This window comes from Antedon mediterranea, chromosome 5, assembly GCF_964355755.1.
Source record: "Antedon mediterranea chromosome 5, ecAntMedi1.1, whole genome shotgun sequence".
In the NCBI taxonomy this organism is placed as follows: Eukaryota; Metazoa; Echinodermata; class Crinoidea; order Comatulida; family Antedonidae; genus Antedon; species Antedon mediterranea.
In genome coordinates this window covers 22,161,669-22,173,277 of record NC_092674.1, presented here as the reverse complement: position 1 = coordinate 22,173,277, position 11,609 = coordinate 22,161,669, and the positions used below count along the sequence as shown (strand labels likewise).

General features: G+C 31.3%; 1 protein-coding gene across 6 annotated transcripts in view; it reads left to right on the top strand.

The window, feature by feature from the left end:
* Positions 1-1,334: 1,334 nt before the first annotated feature.
* LOC140049577 (caspase-6-like) overlaps positions 1,335-11,609 on the top strand; it is a 36,034-nt gene continuing 25,759 nt past the window's right edge. Inside the window, exons 1-3 of one of the 6 annotated variants that reach the window (XM_072094480.1) lie at positions 1,335-1,440; positions 1,571-1,646; positions 7,942-8,032. The gene's annotated coding sequence lies outside the window, so the exon portion shown is untranslated. Of the gene's footprint in view, positions 1,441-1,570; positions 1,647-4,727; positions 4,783-6,876; positions 6,963-7,522; positions 8,033-11,609 lie in introns of those variants that run through there. The other 5 variants (XM_072094483.1, XM_072094481.1, XM_072094478.1 and 2 more) reach the window with 5 other exon arrangements.

The following is an 11,609-nucleotide window of genomic DNA, read 5'->3' as shown; positions in this document are numbered from 1 at the left end:
CTTTGTTTTAAAGATTATTTACAGTAACCTGTAATTTACATACCACTTTTATAACGTACTAGATCAGTTTCTGAAAAAAAATTAGAAAAATATTCCGATAGCTTGATAATTTTGTTGAGGTTATTACATGATACACACCAAAAAATATTTTAATTTTGAACTAAAATTCCATCTTTTTGGTTTAATAAAAGCTATCTAGCAGATACTAATTCACAAAGTTCATATTTTATTGGATAGATATTATGATTATCTTTCCAATAAAACATGCCGTTTGTGTAAGAATGTCTGTACAAGATTGTTTGTACTGAACCAAAAAGATGGATTTTTTTAGCACAAAATCAAAATATTTTTCAGCGTGCACCATATAATAACCTCAAGGAAAATATCAAGCTATACAAATATTTTTCATTTATCTCAGAAACTTACTTAGTATATGGTAGAGGGTATGCAAGTTTACACGTCACTGACAACAAATCTTTTAAAAAGTTACAACCAGCTAAGTTTTTGAAATGTGGTATTTTGAGGGAAAAAATGAAGATTGAGGGCGCTGTTCACACATAAAAATACACTTTTTTGCTTATAGCCATAATAATTTGAAAATAATCTTATAATTAAATTTTCTTTATATCAAAAAAAATAAAACTTTATATTAAATACACATAATTCTGATAAAATTGAGGTGCTTAAAATCAGCAAATATAACACATTTTAATATTATAACAAATGCTAGTGATGTTAATAAATTACAAAGTTAGTGATCATAAATAGAATTATTTTACATTTATGTTTTCCACTGGCTGAGAAGACTTATACAGAGTAATTTAAAAAAAAAATTTAAAATAGGCCTACTATTATTTAATCGCATCCAAGTAGTTTATAATTTCAGTTTCATGATAGCTCTGTCGTTGTTTGTTTCCCATTTTGTTTTGATGTGCTCAGTAACGTTAAATTTTGTTCTGACGACAAAAGAAAAATGTGCATTCTCATTGGCAAGGTGGGTGAATTCTTTTTTTTTTTCGACAACGTTAATTTCAAAATTTAGCCGTTTTCCCGACAAGCTAATGCTTGAGAAGACGGTACATGGGTGTGGCCAAAGTCGCCTGAAAAAGACTCATTAGTGTCGCAGTTAGTAAAGAACTAGAATGACGTCCAGTATTGAATTACTGTATTATCTCAGAGGCAGTTACCGTATTTTTGTGATGTGGCAATTTTTTTAAGGTTAGACCTCTTTGTTAAAAAAACAAACAAAACACACCATGAACTTTATATTTTTGCAATGACAATTCGAGCGTTGTCAGTATTACCCAAAATGCATTCTGTGACATGAACTCCAGGTGCGCATGCGTATACAATCGACGATTGTAGATTGTAAGGTGGAAATGGTATATAAACCTTGTTAATTCCTGTTTCCGTAAGTCCGTAAATTTGAGTTCACTGTGTGTAAGTTTTTCCGTTTTTTTTTCCTTTCGTTTGTATGGTGAAATTAGAGTAGCAATACTAAACTCGTATATATTCCGTTTTTTGTCAAAAATCACAAATCACATGCATATTTATCTTTGTCGTTTCACAGACAATCTGTAATCGTCACGGAGTAGACTACATTCTTACAAAAGAAATACTGTAGTTGTTTCTAAACAAGAACGAAGGTAGGCCTAAAATTGAATATAATTGTTAATAATGTTAGTAATTTAATCCATATGTTTACATTGTTTGTAATCACCAAATAATTTACACCAAATATGAAAGGTCCAAAAAAAAGGCCCTTCTCCCTTAAAATTCTTGTTGTTGTTAGTTACAGTTCAACGTTACTATCTTATGGATGCAGCTACAGTTAGAAAATAATAGAGTTAAAGAATATTAATATTTGGACTTCATTTATTTGGAAAATAAAACACATTTTTGGGGTATTTTTTGTATGTTTCTGATTTTTTATTTACTTTTCAGATATTCCAACAATAATTTCTAAAAATCTACCTTTGCCTGAAAATGTTATAACACCCACCCCACTTCCCTCTCTAAAAACAATCTTCTTGAATAGTAATACCAGCAACTCCCTGGTAATACTGTAGTAGGTAGGCCAATATATACGCTAATTAAAACAAATGTAACCATTATTGGATCATTTTATTGGCATATTTATTTATTAAGGTATAAAAACATCAAATTCCAACCAGCAGCAAGAGCTGAAAAGGTTGGATTACAATCAACTGAGTAATAAAATACATCAAAGAAGATCTAAACTAAACATTAAACTTAAAGGATTCGTGCTAAGTGTGGAATAGTAGACCGCCTATATCTTTCAGTGCGACATCTGCAAGAATCCAACTTTGAACTAGTATTGCTCCTTAACGATCTTGAATGCCTATCAGATTTATATGCTGGTAACATATTTCTAAATTTGGTAGATTCTAAAAGACTCTTGCCAAACTTGAGAAGAATCTGTTCTCTACGGGACTTTAAAGAAGGCAAACCTACTTGCTCTAAGGCTAATTCATAGCTAACATAATGTGGGCTCAAAATTATGCGCAAAGCCCGTTTTTGAATTTTTTCTATTAAATTAGATTGCTGAACAGTTAATGATGAATGCCAAACCTGGCAGGCATATTCCAGCACAGGTCTGATATATGATGTAAATACTGTAACCAGGTCACTGACTGGTGCACTAGACCTTTTCAGGATACATAGTGAAAATAGTCTACGTGAGGCTCTTGATGTTATATCATTAACATTTGCCGAAGAGTTCATCAACTTACAAGTTTAAGGTCATTTTCAAGGTCATAAAATCAAATAGAGTACAAACCTGTTAATTATCGGTATTAATAATTGAAATAAATTTTTATGATAGCCTGGGGCTGGTGGTTATAGTGTGGTGTTCAAAACGACCAGAATTGTACTGGGAAGAAATTAAACTTGAAATATTTGGAGGTGTTCATGGGATGGAGTATCAAAATAACCGGAATTGGAGGCCTACTGGAATGTCTTAAATTTCATTTGAAAACCGTCACAGAGGGGTTGTGGGTTTTTGGGAGTAATGGGCCCATGGTGACATCCGGAATTTGTCTGGGATGGGAAGAGGGTTGGTATTTCTTGTGTTGTGTAGAGGGATTCGCAAATTAACATGGCACCGTACCTGTTATAGACCTACCTTTGTGTGCTATTGAAATAAAATTATCTTGTTGTCAATTAATCATCGACGCATACATGTCAATAGAAAAATCAGATAAAGGGCCGCGGTTAGAGACCGGGAATCCAAAGATCTTGTTTCTTTGATTGGCAGCAGTGCTTCAGTATAGGCTAGCGCGATGGAAAATCGTTTGATGTCACCGTCGATACGTATCCTTCTATTCATTAATCCATGCATTAGGTATTAGAAAACTTACTCGTTAAAGATGTATTTCCCCCCAAAAACATAAACAAATAAAGATTAATAAAATCAGACTTTTAATAGATTATTTTGTAGCTTTAATAAAGTTAATCATTTCTGTAGAAAAAAAAATGGAAATGTTTTCACTTATAAAATTACATAATAAATGGTTAAATTCAACCAAAAACCCATTGGCTGGCAGCCAATTGGAATGTTTGGCTTTAAATTACATTTTGTAGGGAAATGTTTTTTATTTCTATCAAATTTTTGGTCAAAGTGGATAACTATTTGGTGACATTAAAATGGCATATTCAACAAACAACAATTTAAGAATTAATTTTTTAGGGGGACAATACATTTTTAAAGACGGAGATATAGTCCGGTGGTAGGAGGGGGAATTACCACCCGAATGGGGAAAAATTGTCATCCAACTTTTCTAGACCAGAATTTTCCGTAGATTACGAATATGAAAGGAAATCGATCAGGATAGAAAGCGTTTTTAAGATATAAAGGGTCAATTGACCAATTACAACAATATATTATGTAATATGTATTATAACAAATTTATTGAAGCACAATTTAGTCTTTTATTACATTTTTATAATTATATCTACTCAATCACTTTATGAAAAAAAATCCTTTTATGATTAAGGGTCAAATTTTTATATTGACCAATTATAGAACGTACCTATAAAACCCAATAAAAACTAATATTTAACACAAATTGGATGTTTTCTTATCCTATTAATCAATCATTAGTGGGAAAGCCAGTCGACAAATCGTGTCAAATTTTGACTCGGAGAGGGCGCCCTACTTTTCAAATTTAGTTCAAAATTGCTAAATTTTAGGGTGTTGGAAAAACACAATATTTGTAAATTTATTATCGGAAAAATATTGTTAGTGAAATAAATTCATAAATGGTTTTAATATATTGTCATGTAAAATTAAATGTATTTGAACAAAACGATAATCTGTAATTTAACGGCAAAATCAACCAATGTCTTTTTTTCGAAATTGTAATCTAAATAATTATGTAGGGATGTAGAACATTCGGTAAAAAATTAGGTTTAGAATTTCAAATGTCATTACATTTTCGTAAACGCAAAGCATATTATTATTATTAGCTGAGACTAAAGCCATGTATCTAAGCACAAATGAAAACAAGACCTGTTATATCGTATAAGTTATATTACTATACTACTTTAATTAAAAAATACAGAAAACTGAAAGTATGGTATAGGATAGGCCTACGTATAATAAAAGGGAGCATCACAATACAGGCCGGAAAAGCCATTCAACGTAATTCATCATGCATACAACATTTATTGAGTTTTCTCCATGATTGTATTTCATATGTAAACTACGAGGAAGGAAAACACATATTTATCAACCACACTTGATCTTTTACAAATAAAAAGGTAAAGTAACCCAAATAAGATGTTATTATTTACCGTATTCGTGATATGTTTACTGTAATTGTACATTTAAATCAGAAGATTGAAAGTAGGCATTTGGAAATTAAAACATTCAAATTGACATGTTGTTGGGGATCGTTGTAGTCGATACACTTTTTGTTAGTCTCTACCATTACCTCCTCATTTAAAAATTAAAAATGATTTTATTGGTTACCTTTTTGATCCCGTTTCTGCTTCAATATAGGCCTAGGCCTACTAAAAAGACGCAATATCACAATGTTATGAAATACTAGAATGTGAACTAATAACTAGATATAAAATATCACACTAATAACAGTTGCTAGTTGCATAAATATGCCTATACACGGATCTTATCACCAGTAGAACAACCAGTGCACTTTTTATAATAAAGTAATGATAGAGTCCACCCTGTAGAACTCTGTTTCTATCAAAATATCCAAAACATGCAGGGTTTATAATTGTTATAAGGTCTGGCGTCTCTTACAATTTGTTTGTTTTTTAGCCTATTTATAATATTAGTGCGTTTTGTTCTGATACTTGTCTGATATATTGATACATTGGTATAGTTAATTTTTTTTTTCAAATAAAGTGGGCCTACCATAACTAAATGATACTAAACAGACAACAATTTAACATCAAGCGTGAACTGTATACAGTATATTAATCCCATGTTATTCTACTTTTAATGTAAATTGTATACCATTTAACTCCCATTCTTGCGTATTGCTTGTGATCTTTTTTTTATTTGTTGTTTTGTTGATAATTATTGTTATTGAAATTGATTGTGATCAAACAAATAAATGAATGAAAAGATAGCTAGTCGCTTTAACTGCACATTTGAATTTGAACGTCAACGGAATTACCAACGTACAGCATTTGGTAATAATAATAAACAACACATTTATATCGGTGACACACGTGCCAAACGGAGCGTCCAACAAAACAAAACAACATTTAAAAAACTACGATAAGTATACAAAAAGTAATCAAAATTAAATAAAAGGAACTAATTATGTACAGATTAAACTTTAAAAAATAATTTATAATGCATCTGGACGTAGCGATAGAGAATACACTACAGTATAACTATTCATTTTGATTGTGATTTGATTCTAGCCAGAGCAGCTACCTACCGGTTACAAACAATTTTATATGAAACTTTTATGTTTTCATTCAACGTTATTATCGATGCATACACAATTATGGCTTTGTCAATTCCCCCCATTGCTTCCTGTTATACTATTAGGCCTATTATTATTAACGGAACCTGGGAAGAGGTGTAATTTCACTCTTTCCTGACGGAACGAAGTGTTTTATGCTCTATAACCCCAACGATTTCTTGATAATTAGCAATTACACAAATTGCTGTCACAATTGCGCGTAGTCAGTATTCGCCAGCATTACCATGAACGAAAACCGTTTAAAAATTGAGCTTAATATTCAGGATGAGGTGTTAGAAACGGTTTCGATTTGAATCCTACTGTATATTGCTGATAAAAAAATAGCAACTAAAGATGATGGGGGTGAGGGAGGGAAGTTAAACTGGATGATATGGTGAATTGAAAAAGTGTTAAAAAAGTAATGAATGCCATCCCTGAACAGTATAATTTAAAGATTGGTCTGATATCTATATGTACACTGAGCCTATTCAGAGGCGCAGACTAGATTGGCACAATGAGTTGTGCCCTTTGTCGTAAAACACAATTCACATAATAAATATACATAGCTAAGTCTGTGGACTATTATTGAGATATGTTTAGGGACCATCGTAAAATATAGTAAGGGGCATTAATGAAGACAATTTTTATAAAATGAAAACAACGCCCATTACGTTTATTTTGTTTGTTGTAGGTATTATAATGAGACAATCACATACATTATAGTAAAGCCGTTTCTAGTACATTATGTTAATACACTACTTTAATTCAATAATAATATAGAACTGAAAGTATATGGTTTACGATCATAAAATGGGGCATCACAATACAGGCCGGAAAGTTATTCAACGTAATTCATGCATTCACGCTTTATTGAGTTCTCTCCATTGTTGCATATTATGGTGCGATTTATTCATTATCATCACTTGGGCCTATTATTATAAACTACGAGGTAGGAAAATACGTACTTACCAACGACACATTTGTTGTTTTACAAATAAAAAGGTAAAGTAATAAAAATAAGATTGTATTAGTTGTTCGTGATATAGTTAATGTAGGCCTGATTGTACATTTAAATCGGCAGCAAATAATTTTACAAGATTGAATATAGGCATTTGAAGGAAATTAAAACCTTCAAATTGACACAAGTTGTTGGGAATTGTTGTAGTCGATATACATTTAACAATTTAATTTGATGTTATTACTATTACCTCCTTTTGGGCCTGTTTCTGTTACTAGCAAGACGCGAGAATTTCTCTGTAATGTTAACTCCGTTAACTCCGTATACAGGGGAATTAAAAAAAATGTAAAGTACTATTATTTAATCGCATCCCACCAGTTTCATGATAGCTTTGTCGTTGTTTGTTTGTCTTTATATGTGTTTCCCATTTTGTTTTGAGGGTGTTCAGTAACGTTAAATTTTGTTTTTACGACGAAAGAAAAATCTGCGTACTCATTGGCAAGTTGCGTGAATTCTTTTTTTTTCTCGACAACGCTAATTTCCAAATTTAGCCGTTTCCCCGACAAGCTAATGCTTGGGAAGACGATGCAAGTCGGCAGTCAAAGTCGCCTGAAAGAGACTCATTAGTGTCGCAGTTAGAAAAGGCCTAGGCCTAAAAGACGGTAATAATTAATTATTTTATATTATCTCAGAAGCAGTTACCGTTTTTAGTGATGTGGTGGATGTAGATAGAAATCATTTAGCATTTTGGTTAAGGTTGGACCTCTTTGTTAAAAAAACAAACAAAACACACCATGAACTTTATATTTTTGCAATGACAATTCGGGCGTTGTCAGTATTACCCAAAATGCATTCTGTGACATGAACTCCAGGTGCGCATGCGTATTCAATCGACGATTGTAAATTATAAGGTGGAAATGGTATATAAACTTTGTTAATTCCTGTTTCTAAGTCCATAAATTTTAGTTCCCTGTATGTAAGTTTTTCCGTTTTTTTCTCCTTTTGTTTGTATGGTAAAATTAGAGTAGCAGTACCAAACAATCTGTAATCGTCACGGAGTAGACTACATTCTTACAAAGGGAATACTGTAGTTGTTTCTGAACGAAGAACGAAGGTAGGCCCAAAATTGAATATAATTGTTATCAATGTTAGTAATTTAATCCATATATTTACATTGTTTGTTCACAAAATAAGACACCATATCTGAAAGGTTCAAAATAAAAACGGCCCATTTCTTGTGGCTGTTTCAGTTTGACTGCGTCACTATGCGGGTGCATCAACAGTAAGAAAAGAATTAATAGATTGAAAATATCGCAATTCATTGTGGTTTAATGGAGACATGGGTTGGTGAGAAGGGCACTACAAATGTGGCTCACATAAATTATAAAAAAAAAACCCGAAACATAAATTGATAACTACTACGAAACAGGTTCTGAGAAACCTTAGAATCTTAAAGTATACAAGTACTCTTATGAAACCGATACCGATATAATGTTATATAATTATTCATATTACTTTTAAATATATTGATTTTGCGATCTCAATCCGTGTTTCAAACTCAGCATCAGATTACTTTGTTTTTAATTGATTCTGTACATAATACTTCTGATTGAAATTGTATTTACATGAACTATGGCATTACAGAAAAAAATATTCATCTTGTACAGTTGGCGATAGATAAACTAAACTAAAAAACAACCGACACTTTTAATTACATTTTTCTGTTTTGTTATTTCTAACATTAGTCATATTCGTGGTAACGAAAGACAATGGAAAGTGTATGTGTGAGTGAGTTCAAAGTTCAAAATCCAAATGTAAAAATCAATAATCCTGCTTCTATATTTGTTAAGGGAAACATTCTTGTCGCTATCACTGCACAAACTACTGTAGTACTTTAGAGTTTCACTATCGGGTTCCAAAACTACCTATGGATTCTAAAAAAGATATTAATATCACAAATATAAATAAATTAATACTACAATGGCAACATCCTTTGATAAAACATCCTACCATAATAAACTATTTTAGAAAAATAAATTTGGAAATGATGTAAGAATTCTTCACACCAAAATAAACAGATTTTATATTTTAAACGAAACAAATATACAACTACCACTTAAAACTAAACGATATAAAAACAAATGAAACAAACAATAGTGCTCGTCTATGTAAATTTGGATGGATTTTTAGTAGTTTTTTAAGTTTTGTGAGGTGTGCATCTTGATTCTTAATAAATAAATAAAATAATGACCATATTCGAGGATATAGTAGTGTTAAATATACAGCTATTCTGTATATTGGAGCTGAATTCTGTGTAACAGATCACTCAAAACCGTCATAATGTATTTTTGAATAACATCTCAAGTAGAAGGAGGGTGAGCGTAGCATAAATTAATTATTAGGTTTAGAAAAAGTAATGAATCAAAAAAGCATATAAAAAGTATTAAAAAAATAAAGGTAAATTATTGAAAAACCAAAGGAAATGATATGTGAAGAAATAAGATTCTTTAACAAACTATATGCTAATAAGGGAATCTCCCAAACAAAAATAAGTGACTACCTAGATCATTCAAATGTAAATAGTTTAACAAATGAAGAAAAAACAAGCTGTGAAGGCTTAATCACAGTGCATAAATGCAGGGAAGCATTACAACATATGAAATTGAATAAAGCCCCAGGGTATGATGGTTTAACTGTTTTTGTGAAGATCTCAAATATTTAATATGTGATGTTTTTAATGAATGCTATTTAAATAGCGAAATAAGTTATTAATCTGTTATACAAGAAAGGGGATAAAAGTCTACTAGAAAATTGGCGTCCTATTACTCTGCTAACCATAGATTATAACATATTAAACAAGAACAAAACTAGTGCCATGTGGACTGGTAAAAATAGATAACCCATTTAATATATAATGGGTTACTGATCCTATAAAAATCTTATGAATATACTTAGGATATGATAATGAATTATTTAAAGAATTAAACTGGGTTAAAAAATTAACAAACCTTGAAAAAGTATTAAACCCTTGGAAAGCAAGGAATCTTACACTTTTTGGAAAAGTCACAGTTTTAAAAAGTTTAGCTTTAGCACCATTATTAATTAATTATTATTAATATACAATACATCTACAATTGATGTGCCTAAAAGTGTTGTCAAAATGGAATGGAAAAATAAAAATAAAAACATTAATTGGTAAAATAGTTGAGGGTGGCATTGTGGCATTAATATGCCAGGTTTTTCTACTCAAGTTAAAACACTTAAATCACATGGCTAAAGAAAATTCTTTGTAGAAAGCATGTAAAATGGAAAGTACTTCCACTGTATTACATTACATTTAGGGGGCGGTAGGTGTTTGGTTTCCAAATCTGAAATTTGATCTATAAATGTTTTTCGGCATTCTCGAACATCTTCTCTTTCATGTCCATCGGTGTAAGTCCCCATTTTTTTTTATCTGTATATGAAAATCCTAATTGCTGTAACCAAACTCGAGCTAGCTGTTTCAATTAAAATTGATTTGGGAAACAAAGGTGGCAAGTGAGTTGATGTCAAAAGCTCAGTGTTGATCCATTTTCTGAAATCTGCTACTCTCATATTCGGCTGGCCTTTGAGTGCAAGCATTGTCACGGATGAATTTCAGCGCTTTATATCTCAGATCTTCACCATTAAATATAAACTGTCGCTCATACTTTCCAGTTTGCGATTCTTCAACATTTCCTATAAAAACAAAAAAATATATATATAATACTGCAACGCAAATAATATACCGGTACAGAATTATTTTGAAATTCATGGTTTTCACACTATTGAATTACAGCATAAAAAATAATATACGAAAAAATAAATATTAATATTTACCATTATTTGAATACAATTTGTCTCGCCATCTTCTTATTGTCTTGACATCTCTGTCAACAATTGCGTTTGTATGTTTCAGGGCATCATCTATTCCCCAGCCGAGCATGTTTACAAAATAGGAGTAAATCGATACAGCAATAACTTTTTCATCAGTTTTTATAATACTTTTGTGAACATTTTAAAAAACAACAAGAGCTTCTTCATATCCATATGGAATGTTGTTTTGGGCTTTAATAGCTTCTTCTTATGGACACATCCATGGTGTATCTTTAATGTCCATTTCAATTACCATCCAACAATATCTACACTGATTGGCTGACAGGAGAGGCTTAGCCAGGTATAGGCCTATTGGCTTAGGGATTTCATAGAAAAAAAGCTGCTTCTCTGTTAGACCAATCAGAATTGATTTTACAGCTTTCTAAGCGTGATTTTTTGTATAGAACAAAGAAAATTATGCTAATGAGTCAAATTTCATTGCAATAGAGTTACTAAAATTGTAGATGGCAGCATTTAAAGTTTAGGAGATTTTATGCTCTGTATGAACTAATTAAATTATAAGCTCAGTCAACATCATTTATAGATGTTATCTCAGTCCAATCAGTAGATGAAATCTCTGTTAATAAAGAACTCATAGAGTTGTCAATAATTGATCTTTTATATATATACTTAGGCAGGCTATTTGTGAGTGGTTTATCTTTGGACGAAATGCAAAAAAATAGGAAGATGGTCCGTTAAATCACAAAACAAGATTTCGGACTTAAAACTGGGATTAACGGTGTTTGAGTAAATAATATGATCAATTATGGTAGATGAGTTAGTTTTTATACGAGTAG